Source organism: Anthonomus grandis, chromosome 1 (genome assembly GCF_022605725.1).
Source record: "Anthonomus grandis grandis chromosome 1, icAntGran1.3, whole genome shotgun sequence".
Lineage (NCBI taxonomy): Eukaryota > Metazoa > Arthropoda > Insecta > Coleoptera > Curculionidae > Anthonomus > Anthonomus grandis.
The window spans coordinates 42,704,336-42,729,388 of record NC_065546.1 but is presented as its reverse complement, the minus strand read 5'-3'; the positions used below and the strand labels follow the sequence as shown (position 1 = coordinate 42,729,388).

Sequence of the window (25,053 nt, the reverse complement as noted above, 5' to 3'; positions counted from 1 at the left end):
AAATGTGATGGAGCTTTAGACAACAATATTTTGTGATAGAAACACAGAGCATACATTTTGATTCATTAATCCATGGGTAGCCACTTCAATTTAGGTAATTTATGTGAAACATGTTCATATTTCCTGATTCCATAAACAATTCTGATACGAGGCTTTTGTACCCTTTCAGTAATCAAGGCAAGATTTGTAAACAGTTGCATAATAACTGAACTGAGACAGTTTTAAGTGTCATATATGTTTTTAATAGCAACGGTCAAGCAATTCCGTTGAGGAAATAAAATTTTTAATACTCCAGAAGCTGGCTCTCTGTATGTTTAATGTAACATGTTCTCGAAATCGCATCTTCGGATCTAAAATTAAAACTAAATTTGTTCGTCATTAATAGTTAGCCGAACATTCCCTTTTATCGGCACACAATTTTTTTTTATTAGCAAAGAGCATTGCTATAGATTTTTTAGGGTTTAATGTTAAAGAATGCTCAGCAGATAAATTTGCAATAGTGTTAAGATTCTCATTAATCACTTCCAACTTCAACTGTATTTTCGAGATTATCAACAGGAAAAGCTAAGCAAAACTGGTCATCAAGTCATCGACATAAAAATGAGTAGCATAGTAATGCACAAATTTCCAGAATTGGCTAGTATAAACAGTAAGTAATAGCGGCCCTATGACCGATCCCTGTGGTACCCCTGACGAAACACTTGGAGGAAGAAACACGTAATTTCCAATCTTAATAGGTTGTGATCGTTTGGTTAAATAAGATCTAAAAAGTTTGACAGATTCTAGACATACACTGCATAATTTCAAAATTGCTATCACACTTAAATGATCAATAGTATTAAACGCTTTACTGAAGTCTAATAATACCAATATAGTAACAATTAATACAAGATCGGTCTCTGAAAAAACCATGCTGATCAATGGAAATAAGATCCTTGACATGGTCGAACAAAAACAGATTTAATATAATTTAAAATATCTTCGCAAAATTGCAAAGACAAAAAACAATATAAAAAAATGTCTGCAGGGATCGTGAAACTTTTGATATTGATGTGTTTTACATGAAGAATACAACTTAGGGTTTACAACAAGGGTTTAATGGGAATAGAACATTGTGGGTCTATAATTAAAAGTATCTGTGATAAATTATAAATTTAAAAGAAAAAGTGAATTTATAATTTGTGATTTTTCGCCTGAAAAATATAACAGAAACTTAATGAAAATATAGATTTTTATGGAATATCTCAGGAACATTGCCATTATATCCTCAAAACATTCCACCGAGGACATATTTTATTTAAGTCTCAAAACTATGACTGACGAGGAGTGAGTAACTGGTAAAATTAATAGGCACACTCATTAAAGGCTTGTATTATATTTATTATTTATGACGTTTTTCAGTTAAAATTAAAAACAGAAAACAATTAAAATGATAAAATTCTATGAGTATTTAAGTTATTAAAGTGAATAACAAAATATAACTTTAACTAATGGGGAAGTATATAAGATAACTTTTATTAGTAGCTTAATGGTTTTTTTTTAAAATTATTATACGTTAATGCAGATTTACGTTCGAATGGTGACAATTTCCAGAAATCGTTAAACCGACGAACCGGAAATGGGAAACAAGGACTCTTTGTCCGGTTTGCGAGTTTTCGTGGGGAACTATATGGGGTTTAGGGATTGTTTTTGGCAATGTTCATGTTGCTCTATCACATGACAAATGTCGTAGGATAATAAAATCGTCATCCCCCTAGGGAAGGAATGAAGTCTTTCTTTAATTGGATCCAATTATTCTGCTGCACCGACTTAGGGAACAGAAACTAGAAAACAATAAAATTATTTTATTCTACTTTTAAGGATTTTATGTTCCGGTAATTAATGTTAAGAATCCTCTTAGGTTGGGGTTTTTAGGGTTTAGCTTTTTGGTATAAAAGAAAATTTCAAAAAGATTTTTTTTCTTAAAATATCTTAAAATAATGTCGAAAATATCAATATGGAAGCCTTTAAAGTAATTTTTCAAATTATTCGAGGCAATTGAGTTCATACTTTCGGAGCCAAAAAAAGAATTAGGGATGATATTGTGTTTTTAGAGTCGATTTTCAATTTTATTTCAATAAAGGTCACCTTTTGAACCCGTAGGCTAAACATTTTGAACATGGCACTTTATTTATTAAACACAAAATATACAATTTCAACAGAAAAAAAATAGTATACACTCAATAAGTTGCTCCTAAACCTGTTAATTATGTAAGTACAATCTTATGTGGTAAAAAATAGTCTTGTGTACAGCAGAAGGAAGATATTATTTTATACGTAACTATCCAAATATATACTTAAATTATTTTTGAAAAACTTACAGAAATTAAAGGCTATACAGTGCTTTCATTTCAAAATGATCCACCCTTAATAACTTTCTTAAAAAAAAAAAAAAAAAAAATATACAGAATTTAGAATAGAGAATAACATTAGAATAGAGAATTTTACGCTCCTTACTATGATGTATCACACGATGGGGGTTCCCATTTGACATATTAAAGTGAGGTTAGTAATTTAAAAATTGTCTTAGCAAATTATTAAACATCTCATTTTTTGGTGGTATTATGTCGATTCCGATTTGAATTGTTATCGAAAATGATTCCTAAATATTTTATTTGGCTTAACTCTTTTATTGAATCTTTATCATTTGTTTTAATATAGTTAGAAGTGCTGCTGTAAGTAAAAAGTGTATCAAGATAGATAGTCTTTAATTTTTTTTTAAATCAAATTTTAATTTTGCTCTCACCCTCTCCTAAGTTTTATCCGAAAAAAATATTACATTGTCATCAGCATAGTTTCCACCCACATTTATGTTACAAAGCATATATATGTAGAGAATAAAAAAATTTGGCCCAAGAAGAGTGCCTTGGAGAATACCACGTTTAATTATTTTAGGAGTCCTTAATATAAAATTTATTTTAATATAATATATATAATAATACTTATTTTATTTAATTTAAAATGAGTAAGATTTGTAAGATAATTTTTAAAAACGTTTTAAGACTGGTCCCCATGCACCATTTGTTTCCAGCACTTTAATGAATAGGGAATACGGTATCAAATGCCTTTCTCCTCCTCTCCCTTTTATTCCTTTTTGATTTTTTGATATCAAAATCATTTTTTCGGCCTGCTTTAATTGATATATTATTTTGTTCATTAATTCAAACATTACACATCAGCTATACTCTTGCCTGCGAGAAACCCAAATTGATTATTGGAAATGCCTTCAATACTGTTTAGTAATCAATGTCTAAAATTCCTCAAAAACTTCTTAATTCTCTATCAAATCTCAATCACAGTATAACTTTAAAGTAATATTGATTTTGATAATTTGAATGAATTTTCAGTTTTATTTTAAATTCGGGATAAAAATAAATGATAAGAAAATGATAAAATATGATCTTGTGGTTTTTAGTGATCTTATAAACCTTGTTTTGGCATTTGTTACGTGTCAACTGCCTCGGAGGGAAATTTGAAGAAAACAGCTACCGTAAACCGGGGTGACTTTTCCACCCCCCGTGGGGACTTTGCTCCATTAAAAAAAAAAGTTTATTTTAATTCCCGCTCAAAAACGTGTAAATATAACGCACCCAAACCGCGAGTGTATCCAACATTACCAATTTGGCTATACGGAGCGCGCTGCGCACGTCGATACCTTCAGTACCGTTCAGTAAACTACAGAGGGAAGATACGCTCAATATTTTGTTATAATTTAACCTCAAAAAATTTTGTCTGTATTTTAGTTTTTATTCTAAGTGTAACAAGTAAGTATGGCAAAGTTGATATTGAATTACCTTGTGATTATTTTTTACCTAGTAGAACTATTTAACAGTCGTAAATAATTCTTAAAAACAAATTTCGGTTTTACTGTCCAACATTTCGCAGTTTTGAGGGATATTTTTCACCGGAGCAAAGCCACCTCAAACTACAAGTCTGGGGTTACTTTGCTTCGGCTAAAGTATTTCAAATAAATAATAAAGAAAGCTTCTTTTTGTTTTATATCAAAAAAAACTAAAGGTCGGCGTCATGAATTATTTTTTTTGTTTCAGCATGCCTAGGAAATATCAAAGAAAAGCTGGGACCAGAAGGTATGCAGACTATACCAAAGAAACATTGGAAGAATGCTTGGCTGAAGTTAGATCAGGGAGTCAACCTGTTTTTTCTTTACAAGAGCAAGAGGATTTTGTTGAGTGTATTATTGCTTTGGGAGACCTTGTTTTCCAGTCGATGCTCAAGAGCTGCGTCATATTATTAAGGATTATCTGGACAGATGTGGGAGAAATGTGAAGATCTTCCAGAATAATTTACCCGGCATTGAATGGGCAAATTCGTTTATGGCAAGACATCACCATTTGTCTTTACGCTTTGCCGAGAATGTAAAGCGTGCAAGAGCGGCAGTAGATGAAACTGTTCTACGCAACTTTTTCAATAATTTGGCCAGTGAATTACGTGATGTTCCTTCACCCAGTATATGAAATTTTGATGAGACAAACCTTACGGACGATCCGGGGAAAAAAAGGGTCCTTGTCAAGAAAGGTTCCAAATACCCTGAATATATTGGAAATGCTCCGAAGACATCAATATATATCATGTTCCCACGAAATTCTGCTGGAGAACTGTTGCCACCATATGTGGTTTATCGAGCTACTAATATGTGGACTACTTGGAAGGAAATGGGACAAAAAGATGTCGCTATAATGCTAGTTCTTCGGGTTGGTTTGATAGCAACATATTTACTGACTGGCTCGAATTTCAAATGATGCCGAGATTGAAAAAATTAGAAGGAAAGACAGTGCTAATATGTGACAACCTTTCTTCTCATTTGACAGTTCATTCCCTTAGATTATGTCGTCAAAATCAAGTAAGTTTAGTTTGTTTGTCGGCAAATAGTATCCACCTAACACAGCCTTTGGATGTGGCATTTTTCCGTCCAATCAAAATAGCTTGGCGCAAAGTATTATTAGAATGGAAAGGCACTAAAGATGGTATTAGAAACACAAACATTCAGAAACAAAATTTTCCTCCACTCTTATCAAAAATGATGAATATGATTGAGCCAACCCTCAAAGATAACTTGCTTTCCGGCTTTCGCAAATGCGGAATATTTCCTTTAAATATTGAGGAGGTTTTAACCCGCATTCCTTCAACCTCACATAATAAAAGTATGATAGAATCTTCTTTCCTTAAAATACTGGACACAAGAAGAACTTTGTGTACGATTACAAAAAATAATCGTAGAAAAAAAATTAACATTCCTCCAGGCAAGAGTGTGCGCGCTGAGAATGAAATAGAAGAAGAAGAAGAAGAAGAAGAAGCAATAGAACAAGAAGATGGAGCAATAGATGAAGCCATGGAACAAGAAGATTTTATTACACAAGGCACCCAACAGAGAGAGGATATACTTCATTTTAATGACAATTCATCAGATGATATAAATTTTGAAGAGCTCGAGAAAGAACAAGAAATCGAAAATGAGTTTATAAATTTTGTTGAAGGAATAGACCCTAAAAAAAAAGATAATTTCGATATGGTTGTAAAGGAAGTAGGGCGTTTTGTTGTATTTGTTTATGAAGGACAACTTTACCCCGGGCAAATCGTTTCCTTTACCAGAGAGGATGTCCGAATTAAGTCTATGCAGAAGTCACTAAAGATGTGGAAATGGCCCTCAAAGCCAGACGAGCTTACTTATTCATGGATGTTCGGGGATCTATTAAACCCCCTAAACAAGTTACAAAAAGAGGCATCTTCTCTGTGCCTGAGCTCGCCTGCTGGTATAGTGACTAAATCCATACTTTAATTATTAACCTAATGCCTTACCTATTATACGTGTTTTCTTTCCTATTTTTAATTTTTGTAGTTTTGCATTTATTTTTTAATTAAACTGCAATGCGTTATTCAAGTGTATTTAGGGTGGGGCAAAATAACCCCGGGCTATGGGCGAGTTTGCTCCACTTTTCAAACTAAAAAAAAACAAGATATTCGATATTTTTACGCACAAATCTTTAAAACAGTAATTTTTTAAGATGTTTCTTGTATGTAGAATGCAACTAGAGTAAAGAAATTTCGTAATTTTGTAATAATTTTAGCAATTTTTAAATTTATCTTCAAAAAGAGGAGCAAAGTCACCTCGTTTTACGGTATTTAAATGCATAAATGATCGAATATCAAAATGTATCATAAAGAAAATTTTTGTTGTGTTTTTCTATTTTGGTTTATAGAATCACGTACTTCTCATTTTATTTTAATTTATAACACACTCATTTTATAATAATTCTTCGCTTATTGATAAACTACGTACATGATATAGGTCTTAGGAGAGCCAAAATCTCGACTTTTTCGGACATCTCCGTGTCTCAATTCTTCAATATGTTAGGTATCATTCTGAAATTATGTTTTTCTATTGTGGTTTATCCAATCACGTATGAAAACACTCAATTTATAATAATTCTTCGCTTGATGATAAACTGCGTCCATGATATATTATAGGTCTTCGGAGAGCCAAAATCTTGACATTTTCAGACATATCCCTGTCTCAGTACTTTTATACCTTCGGTATCATTCTAAAATTGTGTTTTTCTATTGTGGTTTATCCAATCACGTACGAAGACATTCATTTTATAATAATTCTTCTCTTATTGATAAACTGCGTCCATGATATATTATAGGTCTTAGGAGAGCCAAAATCTGGACTTTTTCGGACATATCCCTGTCTCAGTGCTTTAATATCTTCGGTATCATTCTAAAATTGTGTTTTTCTATTGCGGTTTATCCAATCACCTAAGAAGACACTAATTTTATAATAATTCTTTATTTATTTTTAAACTGCGTCTATGATATAAATCTTAGGAGAGCCAAGATCTCGACTTTTTCGGACATCTCTCTGTCTCAATTCTTTAATATGTTCGGTATTATTCTGAAATTATGTTTTTCTATTGTGGTTTATCCAATCACTACGAAAACACTAATTTTATAATAATTCTTCGCTTATTGATAAACTGCGTCTAATAGGTCTTAGGAGAGCCAGAATCTTCACTTTTTCGGACATATCCCTGTCTCAGTTCTTTTAATATCCTCGGTCTCATTCTAAAATTGTATTTTTCTATTGTGATTCATCCATTCAACTAAGCTAACTATTAACATTAATAATTCTTTTGTTTCCCACGTTATAAATCCAAATCCTTCTATAGAGCTATGCCGAGATATTAAATTTTCAAATTTTAAATGAGAATAACTCCAAAACGCTTGGACTTTGATATAGCACATGCCACATGAAAAATATTTAGAATTGTAAGGGCAATAAAAAAATTGGGTTGCAATTAAAAAAAAACTATCAAAGCTTTTTTGAAATACCTTGTATAAATTGTTTTTTCGCAAAATACGCCTCGAAAAAAAATTAAATTGACGAGCCTTAGCGATTTCCAAAAAGATTTTTTTTTACGAGATATTAAATTTATTCCTTATTTTACGATCCTCCTGTATACTAGTATTTATTTCAAAGCAAGCGCCTAAGTTTTAAAAAAACCTGTATGTCTAATTAATGTCTAATAAACCAAGAAATAATAATATGAGCAAAATAAGTAAATACAATACAGAATAGCTTTTTAATTTATAATACCAACACGCTATATAAAGAAGCAAAGAACGCCTGCCAAATTACGTGTTATTATTTTTGCAATAATTTTTTAAAATTGTATTTCAGAAGAAAATGATATTTTATAATTGGTTGAATAAAAGAATATAGAACCTCCTGAATGCCGACAGATGTCCATATTATACGTAAAAATCCAAGAATCCGGGTCTATTAAGCATCGAAGTAGAGAATTAAATTTAAATTACGTCCCGCGCGAACTTCTTAAGGAAGTAACAAGTAAGTCGACAATAATTCTTTTATTTCAACGTTGGAGGTTTTATTTAAAGAACTGACTGGCGGTGCCCCTGAGAGTTTCCTTCTTGTTCCTCTTCTTTTTTTATCGTTCATCGAGTCTGGGTTTTTTCTCCTTTTTTATTTTAATATAGTTAAGTCCTAAAGCGGCCTAAAGACTTTACGGACGAAACCAATTGGAGATGATTAAAAGGACGACGGAACTTGTGCCTTTTACTCTTGTCTATTGTGTTATTTTATCACTTTTTGTAAATTTTTTTAGCACAATTCCTTATTAAAAAAAACTCCGATGGAAAAGTTAATATTTACGTTTGGCTGGCCTCATTTTGCATATAATAAACTAGACCAACCATATAGGACGAGTTTTCATTGTTGGAATTTTCTTTTGTCGGGTCTTGAGGCTGCTTTTCCAATTTTCCGGAACACGTGGGGATTTATACGTGCTTTTGATGGTTATTAAACGATGAATGGCGGTTTTTAGGTAATTTCCATGGGGGCATATTGTTTGTTAAGGATTTGCTTCGAGTCGGACGCCCGTAAAACTAAAAACATTGAATTAACTACATTAGCAGCAACATCTAATCCCATAAATCATATGAGATAATCTACAAATTGATTTTTTGTCTACTTTTTTAATTTGTTTTTGAGCTATTTGATTACTTTCGAATAAGGTCTTATTAATTGATTTATGTAAATAATCATTTAAAGGAGAGTTCTTAATTAATAAAGACTATTTTTGTAATAGTCGATATTAGATAATTCCTTAGAACATTGAAAGACTACAATCAAAAAACAACTTTGTTTCAGTTCAACAGGTGCTCAGGGGCAAGGGGATGTGTTGTTTACAAACATCACCAATTCTCTGTTGTCAGGTTTACACACATTTTCAAAAAAGAAATTTTTCAGCTATAGATTAACATGTATAATAATCTTCCAACCAAAAAAATATACATATATTCTTATTCCTAAAACTGCATCTAAAAAATTTGGAATGGCAACACCGCAGGCAATGATTAATATTTAAATCTGTTATCTGTACTGTTGTTACTTAGTAAAGTTAAGCCTGATTTTTTCATAAAAAAACCCATGTGATTTTCTATAAGAAATCTAATGTTAAAGAAATTTCTCAATTTTTATTTAATGTACTCAGTACTCATACATTTATGCTCAGTATTTATACTTAGTCTTAATACCCAAAATAACACTAAATATTATTACAGCAGTACTACAGAATGTTGGAATTTTACTAAGCTGTACAAAAAATTGCTAGTTATTAATCTACCTTTGGTATAGTTTAGATTGACTATATGAGAATGTTAAGTTTTGCCATATTTTCGTTTTACCAAATACGTAATTTAAAATGACTTATACCCTTCAAGAGAGGTGAAATTATTTCAATTTTCTTTAGAAATAACGATTGTACTAGAGCAACTGCATTGTACTACGATGAATTATATCCAGATGCACACTTATCCCATACGTACGTTATAAACTCGTGAAACAGGCAGTTGCAAACAAATCTAGAAATGTGATAAATCCAGTCCTAAATGAATCTATAGAAGTTGCAGTTTTAGGTAATATGGCAATCGATCCCATGCTCAGTGCAAGGAAAGTCAGTGAAATATCAGGTGTTGTCTAGATGATTTTAAAAAAACATAGGTTTTATCCCTACAAAATTAAACTAGTGCAGGAACTTAACGAGGATGATAATGACCACCGTAAAATTAAATGAAACCAATTAAAAGTTAAAGGAAATATACTTTTTCTTCCTATCATTATTTCCCAGAATTAAAAAATATTTGAAACTTTTATCATTTAATATTTTTTAAAAAGAGGTCCGATTTCTATCCTTTTAGCAGTAAACTGGACCTTTTAAAAACTTACTCTCACAGGTATTAAATTGATAAATGAAAACAAAATCCTTGTTTAAAAATGTTGATAAGCTGTGATATCACAGAATCTGAAAACCGCAAGTTAAAACATCTCATTATAAATTATTATCAATCACATAAAAAGATCTTTAAAATGAGGTATCACTCGATTTCCCATTTCTTTCAGCTTGTTCAGGAATGCCGAATGAAATAAAAAATAGGTGCATGGGTAACTTACTAAAACTTAATACAGATAAAACTGCCATCATACTTTTTAATAAAGTCCCATCTGATGAATTCTTATATGTCAAGGGAGTCAATAAAATAATTCCGATAGTGGAGTCTAATACTGATTAGGATGACTCGTTCGCAGACTCAATTTATTCACTGATACCATTAAATTGTACAATTATGTGTCTTCCATTGAGTCAATATTGAATTATGGAATTTTATTTTAGGGGTCGTCTGTTAAAGCTATGGGTGTTTTTAGGACACAGAAATGCATCATTAGATGTGTTTTTGGTGCTTCAGCAAGAACTAGCTGTAGGACGTCTTTTAAAAAACTGAGGGTTTTGACTACTTCATCATTGTATTTTTTGGCATTGGTCATATTTGTCAAAAAGCAGCCAGATCTTTTTTTCAGAGAAATGAACAACCCTATTTAGAGGAATCCCCTCGTAATTATTGACATATTACGAGGGGTCGTAGTGACTTGCGCATTCCTCTACATCATTCAGTTTTTTTTGAAAGAGGGCCTAAGTTCAGGGTGTCAAAATGTTTAGGGAGGAAACAATGAAATACCTTTAAGATAAATGTCTTTATAGTTTTAATATGTGGTAGTTTTATTAATAACTATTAAGTGTCTGGATGATGTATTTTAACTGTGCGTTTACATTTTATCTTTTTTAACATATTTTAAATTATTACTCAATTTTAATTAGGTTAAGTTTGAAAATATGCATTATATTTATATATATTTTTTAATCTTTTTTATGTTTTTAAACTGTATCACAGACAGCACTATAATCGTGCACCATCTTGACGTTGCTTTGTAATTAAAGATCATTTTGTTGGCAATAAAGGATATTTTTATTATTATTATTATTATTATTTACAATTTTAAGGGTAGTTATCACCGCGTAGGGGTTGATGGTAAATGTTTATAAATATTAAAAATCAAAATCTCGGCGGGTGCGAGCGCTTTTTGTTTTTTTACGATATATCTGAGAAATTCGGGGTGGACAGTTTTCGGTGCGCCACCCTGTATATAAAATATTATTAATAAATATTTATCATGTAAATATGTTTTCACGACGTCACTGGTTTCTACAGATTCCTTGTGTCGGTAGAATCAACAATGCGATCGAGCGGCGTTGTGATGTTGCCGTTTTGTCTAATACTATTATATTTACATTGATTTAACTTAAATATTGACTTCTTTATAGAGTATCTTATCATATTTTATTCAAAAAATGCTTCATATTTTATTAAATGGGAACAGTAGTATTGTTTCGTGCCTCTCGAAAAAAGTGACAACATTTTATGATAATATAAAGTGTTTTTTTGCCATTTCTACATAAGCATTTGGCATCATTGCATCAGAGATGTTGCAAGAAAACAAACTATCCACAGCTAGTTTCACGGCAATGCTAATTATAGCCTTTTAATGTTCTAAGGATAAATGTGTAGTGCTCACATTTATTATAATACTAATTTTTTATTTGAAAGAGTGATTTATAGCTTAAAAATCTTTCTGGGAATGCTGGATTGAGTTGTTAGGCTGTATTTCAATGGTAAATTGCAGTATTAAATGAGTTCTGATTTTGTACGCTAGTAATAATTTCATCGACGTATTGTGTCAAAAAAGATAATTTTAAAGGTAATTGATCAATGCATGATGCATGTTTTCTCAGGTTCATTTATGATATTAATGATATCTGAGCAAATAGTTCTGAAATAATTAGCCATACCTAATTCAAAAGCTTGTTAAGCTTGGTCAGTTTTAGACCATTAAAATTGGAATAATTATTTTGAAAAATGAAATTTAAGAGCTCTATAACTTCTTGCAATGATACGTACATCGAGCTTTGGACAAGGTGTGTTGGAAACTTTGTTAACAAAGAAATAACATCTGATAATGAAAATCTGTTAAAAATGTGAATATTGTAACTATAGGTGCCCAGATATGGGCCTTCAAAGTTTGAGAATTTGAGTTGAGTTTTTTATTTTCGAGCACGGATTACTTTCACTAAAAATTTCATTTTTTCACTAACGTCATTATTTAACCCAAAAAAAAAATTAACCGAGAGTCCTGATAACCCAAACACACAAAAGCGGCGTCGACTCCTTCTTGTTGTACAAGTGCTAAAGTTAAGCGCCCGGGGCAAATCGTATAACTCCACAGGAAATTAAAAAGTTGGTAGACCTGTGCGCCAGACAAGTTCCTTTTAATCGGCAGAGGTTATAAGATCAAAGATGCATACTAAGATAAGGAAATAGGGCGTAAATTGAAGAGAGGGGGAAAGAAAAGTGATTTTTTTGTTGGGTTTTTCGAGGACATTTCGCTTGATACGCATCGGATTGGGGGTATAAGATAACTCGTTTTTTTCGTCTTGCCTAAACCAACGGTTGATCCTGATTAGCTAATTTCTTTCAATGTTAAATGCTGAAACAAGTTCTAGAATATTTTTTGTATCAATATCATCAAAGCAGTTCTTTTGGGTTTTTAGAATTTTAAGAAAACTACCTGTAGATATCAACATAATATTTATGAGGATGTTCCAGGAAACCTCTGAAACTCTTAAAACAAGATTTTTTTTGTTAATTGTGATAAGAATAAAAATAATTATTATAATAATAATAATGATAATAACGCTAAATGAACACTCGTAGAAGCAATTCTATCGAAAGCTTAATGACACTTCTCCAACAAACACTGCCATTAGCATTTACCCCACTAAAGAAAACATATAGGCGTTCTGGGACATTCAATTAACAACACCTAATGAAGGCAACCTTGACACTGAATGGCTGACTGAAGAACGTGCATATAATGCAATGACATTTTTAGTACTTTCAGTTGACGAACTGACAAACGTCTTAAAAAAGTTACATAACTGGAAAGCTCTAGGCCCAGATTACGTCCAAAATTACTGGATTAATAAATTGTGGTCAACACATCAACCGACGACCGACCTTCTAAACGACGTGCTTATGAATCCTCGGAATTTGCCAAATTTTTTAACAGAAGGTACCACTTACCTCTTGTCCAAGGACTGCCAAAACACTCAAGATCCGTCTAAATATCGGCCAATAACATGCTTACCCACACTCTATAAACTAATTACATTTTGCATTACAGAACGTATTTACAGACATTGTGACCAAAATAGCATCATAGCGGCTCAACAGACAGGATGTACCAGAGGTGCCATGGGGTATAAAGAATAACTAATTATCGACTCCGTAGTTTGCAATCAGGCGTTTAACAACAAGAGAAACCTTTTCGCAGCATATCTTGACTACCGACAAGCTTTTGATGCAGATCCACATAAATAGCCTATTAATGTATTTAAATTGCACAAAATAGATAAGCACATAATTTCCTTTTTCGAATTCACTATGGCATCTTGGCGAACATCAATGAAACTTCAGGTGCCTAACGGTACCTGCATTGGAACTAATATGATTCCTATCAATAGGGGTATATTCCAGGGAGATTCCTTAAGTCCATTTTGGTTCTGCCTTGCCATGACCCCACTCTCTAGCCAACTTATAAACAACTCATGTCAACTAGGTACGGATTTGGCTTAAAAAAGGATAATAGAGAAATAAGAAGAGTAAATCATCTACTTCATAAGGATGCCTTAAAAATTCTTGCGGCAACTCGAAATTGACTAGATCAGATTCTTAAAATAGTAGAAAAATTCTCTGATGATATAGGAATGACCTTTGGATTGGATAAGTGCCGAGCTGTGAAAATTATTAGGAGTAAATTACAACCAGATGACTTTCAAACAGAAAATGGTCAGATACTTAATCCTATGGACGAAGAAGAATCCTACAAATATCTAGGAACGAAGCAGGCGCAAAGAATAGATTATAGAACTATAAAGAATGAGCTGACTACTAAGTTCACTACAAGAATGCGACGACTTCGTAAAACAAGTCTTAATAGCAGAAACTACTTATTTAAAGCTATTAATACCTATGGAGTCCGTTCACTTTATAGGATGGACTAAACGAGAACCTGCAAAGAAAGGCTAGAACACTCCTAACGAAAGCCAATAAGCATCATCCGCGCAGTGCCGTAGAACGAACTACGCTACCTCGACATATAGTAGGAAGAGGAATGGCCGACATAGGAAAGCAGCTGACACAATAAATTAGTAACTTGCGATCCTTTTTCTTAAGAAAGGCTGAAACATCAGACATCAATCGTGCCGTATGTGAAGCAGACGACTCAACACCACATAAACTCCAGGAGTTTGAGATACCCATATACAGTGAGCAAGAATAAAATGCAAGTTTGGATGGGAAAACCACTACATAGAAGGCTTATTCACGAGGTTTAACGAGACTATGTCGACATAGCGGCGTCGAACTACTTGTTGACTTCGCGACAGCTTTTTCCCGAAACTGAAGGGTTTCTTGTGAATATCCAAGATCAAGTAACACCAACAAGAAATTATTTAAAGTTGGACGTAGGTGACTCGACGATACAAAGTGACAGATGTAGAGAGAGACAACGGAGTCCATTCAGCATGCCACCGGTGGATGTCAAACTTTTGCACCAACGGAATATAAAGAACGATATAATTTAGTTGCAAAGATACGGAGCTCACAGAAAACTAAGCCTTTTATCAGCAGCCAAGATACCATATTATAGCTATAAGCCGAAACCAGTTCTTGAAAATGAGCAATACAAATTGTATTGGGATCGTACTATACTTACAGGTCAACGAATAAGTAACAATAGGCATGACCTAATACTAATCGATAAAATTTCTAGGAAGACAACCCTTATTGATGTAGCTATTCCTAATAATAATAATAATAATAATAACCTAAGAGAGAAACATAATGAAAAGATTGTTAAGTACAGGGATCTAGAACACCAGATACGAAGATAATGGGAAATAAGAGAAGTTCGGACAGTTTCAATTATTGTGGCAACAACAGGAGAGCCTGATATATTGCGCATTTTCTTTAAGGTAACAAATCTGGAGCAACAGATGATTGGCTACAGACATGTTGAATTCTGCAGAAAATATCCAAATATGAACGTGACTGAGCAAAGAGTCGCTGACCAATATTGCGTCATTCTTAGAAACAACTTGATCCCAGAAACCTGAATTAACACTATTAAAAAGAAAATTGCAGCAGAAATAATTTATTAACAGTTTTTAAATGAAGTAAGAGACAATTTGCCGAACAATGCCGACAAAGAGAGCAGAAGCGGAAGAAAACTTAGACCCACCAGACCAGGCGCCGTTACTAGAAGTGATAATAAAACAAGAGACCAAAAATGGTGACCAGAACAATGAACATAGTGACAAGATGCATGCTAAACTTAGAACAGAGCTTAGAAGGGCAATGGCAGAGTATAAAGGCACAAACCTCTTAACAAGACCAGCTTTTCCTAGCGTTAACTCTTTCTTGCAAATTGGCTATTCTTGTTAATGCTGCTAACTTAATTATACCTGATTACACTCTTACGTCAGTTACCACACTTGAACAGCTTCATAAAATAATCTACTGTGCGGCTGCCGCTATTATTAAAAATAATAAATAACCAGCAAAGAGTTACTCGTAATGAAAGACCGACACCGTCATGGGAAAGGAGACTACTAAAAAATACTGAAGATATTAGGAAAGACATTGGCCGGCTAAAGGAATACACCGGGATATTAGAACCAGAAAAGTACAAGGAAGAGTAGAGGAAATAATGCGTCAGATCCAACAACATACACAGCAGGACTCAGAAAACTGTACTCCGGAACAATGTCTAGATACCCTTAAACAGACGTTATCTATTTTTTCAGGTGGCTTAAGAATGTATCAAATCCAGTAATAAAATGAAACAAGATAATTTACTTACATCGAAGTTTTCTGGAGCACTCATTTAACACCACTAGTGAATGCAACCTCGACACTGAATGGCTGGATGAAGAACGAACAAAGTCTCAAATATATAATCAAATGGCATTTTTACCAATTTACCAATTTTTACCAATTAAACTGGAAAGCTTCAGGTTCAGATCACCTCCAAAATTATTGGATTAAGAAATTGTGGTCAACACATCAATAACTGCCCGACTTTCTAAACGACGTGCTTAGGTTACGGTGCCATAGGATGTAAAAAACAGCTATAATTATATTATATTATATTATATTATAGTTTTCGACTTCGTTTGCAATCAGTTTGCAATAAGGCATTTAACAAGAAGAGAAACCTTTTCGCAGCATATATTGACTACCGAAAACCTTTTGATGCAGTTCCACATAAATGGCTTATTACTGTACTTAAATTGTCAAAAAAAACACATAATTTCCTTTTTAGAATTCATTATGGTGAACATCAATAAAACTCAAGCAGCCGGTACGGTAACGGTAACTGCATTGGAACTAATATGATTTATATTCGTAGGGGTATATTCCAGGATGATTCTTTCAGTCCACTTGGATTCTGCCTTGCCATGAAACCCGCTCTCTAGCCAACTCAATTCATCTAGGTACAAATTTGGCATAAAAAAGAATAATGGGAAATAATAAGAGTAAACCATCTACTTTATATCGATGATTTAAAAATTCTTGCGGCAACATAAAATCAACTAGAACAGATGCTTAAAATAGTAGAAAATGTCCCTTGGACTGGATTAGTGCCCAACTGTGAATATTATTAAGGGTAAACTACAACCCGGTGACTTTCAGATACAAAACGGTTCGATAATTAATGCGATAAACGAAAAAGAGTCCTATACAAATATCTAGGAATAAAGCAGGCTCAAAGAATAGACCATGTTGTCGCTGCTTCTCACTCTATCAATTTTTAATCAAATTTGACACCGCCAAGTCTAACCCTATCGAATGCTTTTGTTACATCGATAAAGCACATAGAGCCAGGTTTGTTATACTCAATTGATTTTTCCGCTATGTGTCTTAAGATAAATATTGCATCTGTGGTGGATCTATTTTGTCGAAACCCCTGTTGTTCTTCACTGATGCTAGTCTGTAGAATTTCGTCGGTTAGAATTTTTGTGAATAGCTTTGAAGGTGCGCTTAATAGACTCTATAATTTTGTGAATCGTTATACTATGTTTCCACTCTTCTGGCACCTTGGATATATTATATATTTTGTTCAATAAAATGTTTGTTTAAATTTTTTTTTGTCCAATAATGCGTCGCCCCCATATTTGATTAGTTCATTATTAATCTTCTCCAATCCTGGCGCTTTTCGATTTTTCCGCTTGGACACTGCTAATTTAATTTCTTCTATTTGTATTCTTTGATTTTTATCTTCGTTGTTTTTGGTGTTATCGTGTTCAGCTTCTAGTCCTATCATCTCTTTTATGTGTGTTATATAGAGGGTTCCAAAGTATCTCTCCCACACTTCTGTCGTTATTGTTTAGGTTTGTATCCCTCTTTTAATTTCCTAAATTGCTCGTTTACCCTGTTTTGAACCATTTTTTAATCTTCATAGGTGATAGTTTGACTTCTAAGTTGTAGATAAGCTTTTCTCTCTCGTATCTCTTTGGTAACCATGGTTTTGTGTTTCTCTTTCCATTATTGTTTATTTTGCGTTGACCTAGTGCGTCCTTTGCAGCTGCTGTTATGTTATTGCTAAGTTTCATCCAGGCAGTCTCAACATCTTCATTCTGTATTTTATTTTCATTGATTTTCTGCTTCAGTGTTTGCTGGTATAAGTACTTTGCGGTAGCATCTTTTGGTTTTCTTTGTACGCATTCCCTTAACTTAGCTAATAAACAACCTGTTGTAGGTATCCAATATTTTCGAAGGGTGAATGTTTTGGTTTATGAATTGTGATGATGTAATCTATGGTTGAATTTTGTCCCCTGCTGTTTTCGAATGTGTATTTATGTTGTTGTTTATGTGCATAGAATGTATTATTGATCTGCAGCTCATTATGTGCACAAAATTGGATTAGTTATTCTCCGGTATTATTTAGAACTTCTTCGTTGAAACGGTTTTTAATAACCTTGAGAATTTCGTTAGCCACTCTTACATTGAGATCTTCCAAAATTATAAATTCCTCTGATTTAGGTATCATGTCCATAGTGTTTTGGAGTTCGTCGTAGAACGAATATTTCTCTTCTTGTAGTTTTTTTGTATCAGAGGCATATACACTTATAGCGTGGGTTTTAGTTGTCTTCGTAAACATCATCGTAGCAATAGTCTGTCGTTGACAAAACAGATTTCTAATATCTTCTTCAGATACTTCTCGTGCATAAGCAAACCTACTCCTGAGGCTGCTTTATCATCTTTTGGTCTTCCACTGTAGCTTAATATATACTCTGTTATTTTTAAATTACAAGGGACAAGGATTTTGTTTTAAACAAAAACTTTCACAAAATGCTTATAACTCAAAAACTGGTCAAAATCCAAACTCGAAAATTCATACACATATTCCTCACTTACTTTTACAAGAGACATATTATAGAAATTTTGGATGCATGTACAGGATTTTGAAAAAGTATTTTCTTCCTATAAATTTTATAAAATGCTTATAACTCAAAAACTAGTCATAATTTGAATTTGAAAATTTATACAGGTATTCCCTGAATAATTTGACTACAAAATTATTCTAGGAATTTTCATATTCTGTATATTGTAAATATTAACAATAAGATAAAAAAAATCGATGAAAATGTTTTCTCTTTTAAACTGAAAAAATTAGAGACTTGAATATTTTAAAGCTGATATTATCAAATATGATATCGATGAGCTAGTAAGGAGTAAAATAGAAGACGAAGTGGGGTTAAATCAATCAAATTAGTAACCAAAGTTGAGAAACTAAAATTTTATTTGTCTGATTGTTGGAATGTCTTGAAAATACTGCAGTACGCTTTTTTTTGAACCTGTCTTTAAAGTTTACTAAATATGTCAACCTTAATTATTAAACCCAGTCTAATTAAATATTTTTTTAGCCAAAAAAATAGTCGATGCAGAAGGTGGTTGTTCTCCTAAGATTCAATAGATTGAAGATTGTTCTCATAAGATTCAACTAACTAGTACGACGGATATTCCAATTTGATTTATTTCAACTGATGACAATGCCAACTACCAAAGACAGTAACGTTAGATTCGGATATGTGTTTTCAAGAAGCCTCGCTTTTTTTTTACTCTATTATAGAACACTTTGATGTGGAGCTAATATTAAAAATTTATTAGAACAAGGCAATTCCATAAAATTAAACCAACATTTGGACAAATTAAAAATGTCATTGTAGACAATGATGTGTCTGTCCCTTGTTGTTAATAAAATTTACCTTATAACATGTTTACGTCATATATGTGGTTATAATATCAATATTTGTTAAGAGCATCAAAACCTTTTGTTACAACTATCGGAATCTATAACGAATTCGTACTCTTATATAAATGGAAAAACTGTCGTAGTAAAGTCTGGTGATTATCAATTAGTTTTTATATGTGCTTATAGTATTAATTTGTATATAAGATTTCGCTTCTAATATCTATATTAATTTAAGGGTATTTTTCAGTTTTGTAATTGTTATGTTATTTATTCCTCTTCATTTTGCTTACAGAATAATTAATTAGACAAAAAATTTACAAGGTATGTACATACTTCTGAAGCAACTAGATAACCTAATTAGTTTACCTCTTTAAAGTCGAATTACATTAAAGAAATAACGTTGTTAGTTTATATTGATAACATCACTATTAAATGAATATACTATTGATTCAGTTAAATGGTATATAATTATAGTTTTATATCTATATTTAAATCAAACGCATATTTACTTGGCTTCACATTAATACTAAAGAAATAGTGGCATTTAACTATATATATGAATGGCCCAAGGAATTAGTCCTTTTTACCAATACCTTGATAAGATTCATTTAAACATACGTGTACTTCGAGAATATCAAGAAGATATATTTATTTTAATGAATGCAAAATTGCTTCAAAATGCATATTATTTCCATTAAAAAAAAACCTAATCTTCTGGAATATTTTATGAGCAGAAACAAAGACAGAAAATAGTGTTTGGACCATAAAAAAAGTGTGAAATACAAGAGAATTTTCCCAAGAACCTTTAAGACCTTCCTCCATTCTTTTATATCACTTTACACCTCGTGTTTTCGTTATTTGTCAGGCTTAACTCTTAAGTGCAAATCCCAAGAAATATGAGCAAAAGTCCGGCACTTAAAATGCCCCCGTAGTCACTTAAATCCTTTCAAACATAAACTGCACAATTGGACTCAGCGTACGTGCATCAGGGAAATGTATAAATAATACTTATTTATTATTCAATAAACCAAGTGTTTATTAATGGAAAATTATTGTCAGTTATTAGGAATCTTTTTACCATATAATGGGCTCATTATTAGGGAAATTATCTGCGCTTCTCAGCGTGTTATTTATTGGCGTGACATCAGTCAAACGTGTCTAAATCCTGCGTAAAAAAAAATATAAAAAACAACGGAGATTCTGGAAGAGGATTTTAGTGTGGAAAATTGCGTTAAATGAACTTGAAAAATCCTTTTTTTATCCATTAAAAACCCTTTGGTCCGATTAATCGGCAATAAGTATCATCAGAAGATTTTCGGTAATATGGTATTTTTGTTAAAATCGGGGTTCATTGAGCTATCAAAAAATATTTGCAGAATTTACAAAAAATTGACTGTTTTTTTTTTATTATTTATTTAATATGATTAAAGTATTAAAATTGAGTGTTATGTAAAATTTAATGTTTTACAGAATAAATATGTACAAAAGTGTTACTGTAAAAATTTCTTTACAGAATAATTCCCAGAATATTTCTCAGCACTGTCACTTTGTCGTAAATATTGTGTAAAATTATGTATTTTTTTAGAAAATGTAGAAATACTGGAATGTTTTTTTTAAATATTTTTTTTAAGTTTTGGCAGAATAAACGATGGCAAAACAATGGTTAAAGTTAACTGGGCCATCATCAAAATTCAACGTCGCTTTTTGGGCCTTGGGCCGTCACTTTCCCGTAAATACTGGGCCGTAAATATTGCTGTGTAAAAATAACTATTTAACAGAATAAAATTCATAAAAAACTTACTGCAAACATTTTTTACAAAAAATGTTTTAATGATGATAAAATCGTGGAAAAATATAACTGTACCATTATCAAAGTTTAACAAAGGTTTCTCAGCACTGGGCCGTCAGAAATATGACGAAAAAATTAGTGTAAATATTCAAAAAAAAAAATAGTACCGAACTGTAAATAATAAATTTTTCAAGTGTTGGCAAGAAAAATTTTGATCAAAAGTCGGTAAATTGATGACTTAAGTTAACTGATCGATCGGGTTCTCTTTATGGGCTTATTTATGAACCTATTTAAAAAATAATCATATCAAATTATTGGGAAAAAGAAACCGCATTTCAAAAGTGGTTGTTCCCAATAACGTGCTATGTAACAAAATACAGTAAATGCCAAAATAAATGGTAGTTTGGACATTTTAAATAGGCGCGTAAAACATTTGAGTCATAAAATGCAATGAAAACAATTTTTCCAAGATTACTTGATTAAAAATTAAAACTTTTGACGCATCCATGGCACCCTATTTCAAAATTTAAAAAAAATATTTTTTCTATGAGTATAAAACAATAGGTAGCAAATCGAGTATCATTGTTTTTAGAATATTATTTTCTATCGAAATACATACTAATACACCAAGTGTTCCATTTAAAATACGAAAGTTACTGTCACTTCCTGTTTAACTTATAACTATTCTATCGATATACTAAATTTCATTTGTTTTTCTTGAAAAGTAAAAAAGTTATTTAGTGTTCCCTTTTTTCTGTGTCACCCAGTATAATTTCTTTTATTTTCTATAAATTCTAATATTCGATACTCGGTTAACTTTTTTGAGATAAGAATTCCTTTTTTTTTTTTAAGAGGTCGTACCAAGATCACCCCACTTGGGAATGATACCTCGATATGCTCTTTCCCCCGAATTTACCCTACTTCTTTTATAAAAGTTAAAAAACACGAAATCTACAGCATCACAAATATATGTGTTAAAACTAAAAAAAAAAGGTATTTTTTTCAAAAATTTTACTACCAATGTAGATATTTTTTTTTAATTTGCAGACATGTTTTATCCATCAGGAAGTATGTTTCGACGTACAAACAAATTTTTAACAGTGGCGTCCATTAGGGGTTTCTTGTAAATGTTTGTTAACAAAAATGTACACCACTGCATTTTGCTAAACTAAATTTTATTTTTTAAATCCTTGTATAGTTTTGAGCAAATTTGAATTCTTTAGTTTTTCTTATTCGTATATTTATTGTGTTTCATACACGGTCATGAATTTCCTACTTTTTTCTAGATTTCCCTATGTATATTATTCCATTCTATAAGATATATACTTGTATCAAAAATGTATATCGTACGCTACACGGTGGCATATATTATGTGATATCGGGGTAATTTCATCAAATATTTGAGGTTCAATAATTAAGTTTAAAAACTAGATATATAAATACCGTGACAATTTTTTTAAATAAAGAAATTTTCTCCTTTTGTAAATAGAATAGTATATGATGATATACGTATATTCTACAGTTAATATACCAAAACCAAAAATTTACTAAAAATCCCATCGAAAACAGTCCAGCAAGGTTTGGGGCCCCTTTGTAAAAAAATTAATAAATGCTCGGACCCAACGATTTTTGATTTTAGGGAGACAATTTTTTTTAATACTTTCAACCCTTTAACATCAATTTCTTGGCGGGGGTTGCAACCACCCTCAAAATCGTAAATAGGAGTGGGGTCAAGTGATGGCGGTGATAATTGGACCATTTTTCTTATAGGGAAATTTAAATGGAGATACGTACTTAGATCTTTTGGAGAATGCCGTTAATCCATTTAAAAAATAAGGGTGAATGTCGCCCCCGCTAAGGGGTTGATGTTGTGGAGGTAAAAATTTAAACAAAAAATTGTTTTTCTAAAATCAAAAATCGACGGGTGCGAGCGTTTCTGTTTTGTAAATCAAGACCCTCCAAAAACTAGCGCTAAAAATATTAAACAATGGTATTGTTTCAAAATCTTTCAGAAGCTGTCATACTACGAAAACTCAAATTAGCAATTTCAAACTTGGCAGTTGTAACTAGAATAAAAAGATCTTTATAATAAGCGGATCCCCATTCCTATTTAAGAATTTGAGGGTGGTTGCAACCTCCGCCAAGGGGTTGAAAGGATAAAAAAAAATTGTTCCCCTAAAATCAAAAATGAAAAAAGGGCCCCAAATCTTGCTGGACTGTTTTCGAAGGGGCAACCTGTATATATTTTACGATAATAATATATGATGTGTTACTTGGCTTACTGGTGGTAAATTGACTAATAATTAAAAAAAGAGATTTTTTACAATATTAATTGGGCCATTGTCAAGGGTTTGTAGCGGTTGTCCAGCACTGGCCGTTAGGACCGCCGTAAAGGAATAATAAACTACTTTGAGAGCCGGTAATATTTTTATGTAATTTTCACAATTTTTTTATTGATTTTAATTAATAATTTCTAAAAAAAGTATAAAATAACGCAATTTAAAAAAAAATAATTTTGAGTAAAAACTGACTGCAGAATTTGGCAAATGTTGGCAATGGGCAGCTAGGCCATTGTCAAAGATCCTCCCGACATGGACCAAAACAGCCTTTTACTGAGGTAAAAATAAGTTTTTTTTGAAACTAAAAAATTACTGTGAAAATCGTGAATAATTTTCCGCTTTTTTTTTTAATTAAAATTGCCCAATAATTTATAAAAATATTTTTTTTTAAATCATTAAAAATTCAATTTAAAAGAAAAACCCGAAAATCTAGTACTCACCGTGATTCCCTCGAAGCGAATCACTGAAGAAACCCCCAACCGAAGAACTCTGAACTCTTTTAACTGATGGCGAAAGAAGCGTCGATCGGCAGCGTGGTGGCGGTGTACCGTCGACGTCGGCGGCCAGCAACTGTGCCGCCGCCAGCCGCCCGTCGGAGTCCCACCGCCTCGTCGGGCAGCCGCTGACTCTGACTCTGACTCCTCACGCCGAACGTCGTCGTCGTGACGCTCGCTCGACTCGACGCTTCTTTCACGCGGCGCGTCCCGACGCGCGTCTGCGCCCCCCTCGCGGTTCCTTCGGTATCTTTTACGTGCCCGGACCGCCCCCGGGCGCCTCTTATTGGTTTATCCGGGCGCGTGCTACGGCGCCACTTGTTGAAACCCCCCCGGAGGATGATGGAAATCTGCTCTTGTCCGAGGTTGATTTTTTTTGCCCCCCGCTGGGGTAGATCGCCCCGTTCTTTATAGTTCAGTATCAACCTCCTGACCCACTGATATATTGCTGGCGGCATATTTTGTAGAATTATGTCGGAGTATATGGGGATAAGGTAGTGGGGCGGGAGGGTTGTCTTATTGCTTAAGGAATTGCTGCCTGGGCAGGCAAGGAAAGGGGGGAATATTGTACTACATCTGACTTTTAAACAACTTGGGGAGCCACTCGGTGTGGTAAGGTCTTTTCAGTGGTTTTGTCTGGAAATAAAAGCGTGATAATTCGCTTTTTTTATGGAGGAAATTTTTAGAGCGTTTTCCTCAACATTCCTTATTAATAACTAACACTTTTGCAACGTTGGCACAACTGCATTTTTTCCCACTTAGCTTACAGCGTTTTTCATTTGATGCACAGGTGCGCGCTTATGCCAGTTTTCGTATTCCATTTGTTTGCACCTTTCAAACCTTTCAAGTTTTTACATTCGATTTGAAAACCAGTGCATGTTTTCACGTACCTTCCCTGGGAGATCGTGCCAGTACAGTGCATTTCATCAAATACAAAATATGGCGGCAAAAAAATACAAAACAGATCTAAAACCTGCGTACCTACTGCTCTGACAGACTCTGAAGATGAAATAGTAATGTCTGAACGTATTTCTCAACGAAAAATGGAAAATTGTATAGATGTGATTATCAAATTCAATGAAAAACAGGTAAACTTTCCTATAGTAGGGAAGCCTGTGATGCTAAATTTGCAGTTACTAAAGC

General features: G+C 32.7%; 1 protein-coding gene across 2 annotated transcripts in view; it reads right to left on the bottom strand.

Annotated features, from left to right (window-relative positions):
* LOC126736737 (synaptic vesicular amine transporter) overlaps positions 1-24,073 on the bottom strand; it is a 93,072-nt gene extending 68,999 nt beyond the window's left edge. For both annotated transcript variants that reach the window (XM_050441264.1, XM_050441275.1), the window contains exon 1: positions 23,857-24,073. The gene's annotated coding sequence lies outside the window, so the exon portion shown is untranslated. The remainder of the gene's footprint in view (positions 1-23,856) is intronic.
* Positions 24,074-25,053: the final 980 nt, after the last annotated feature.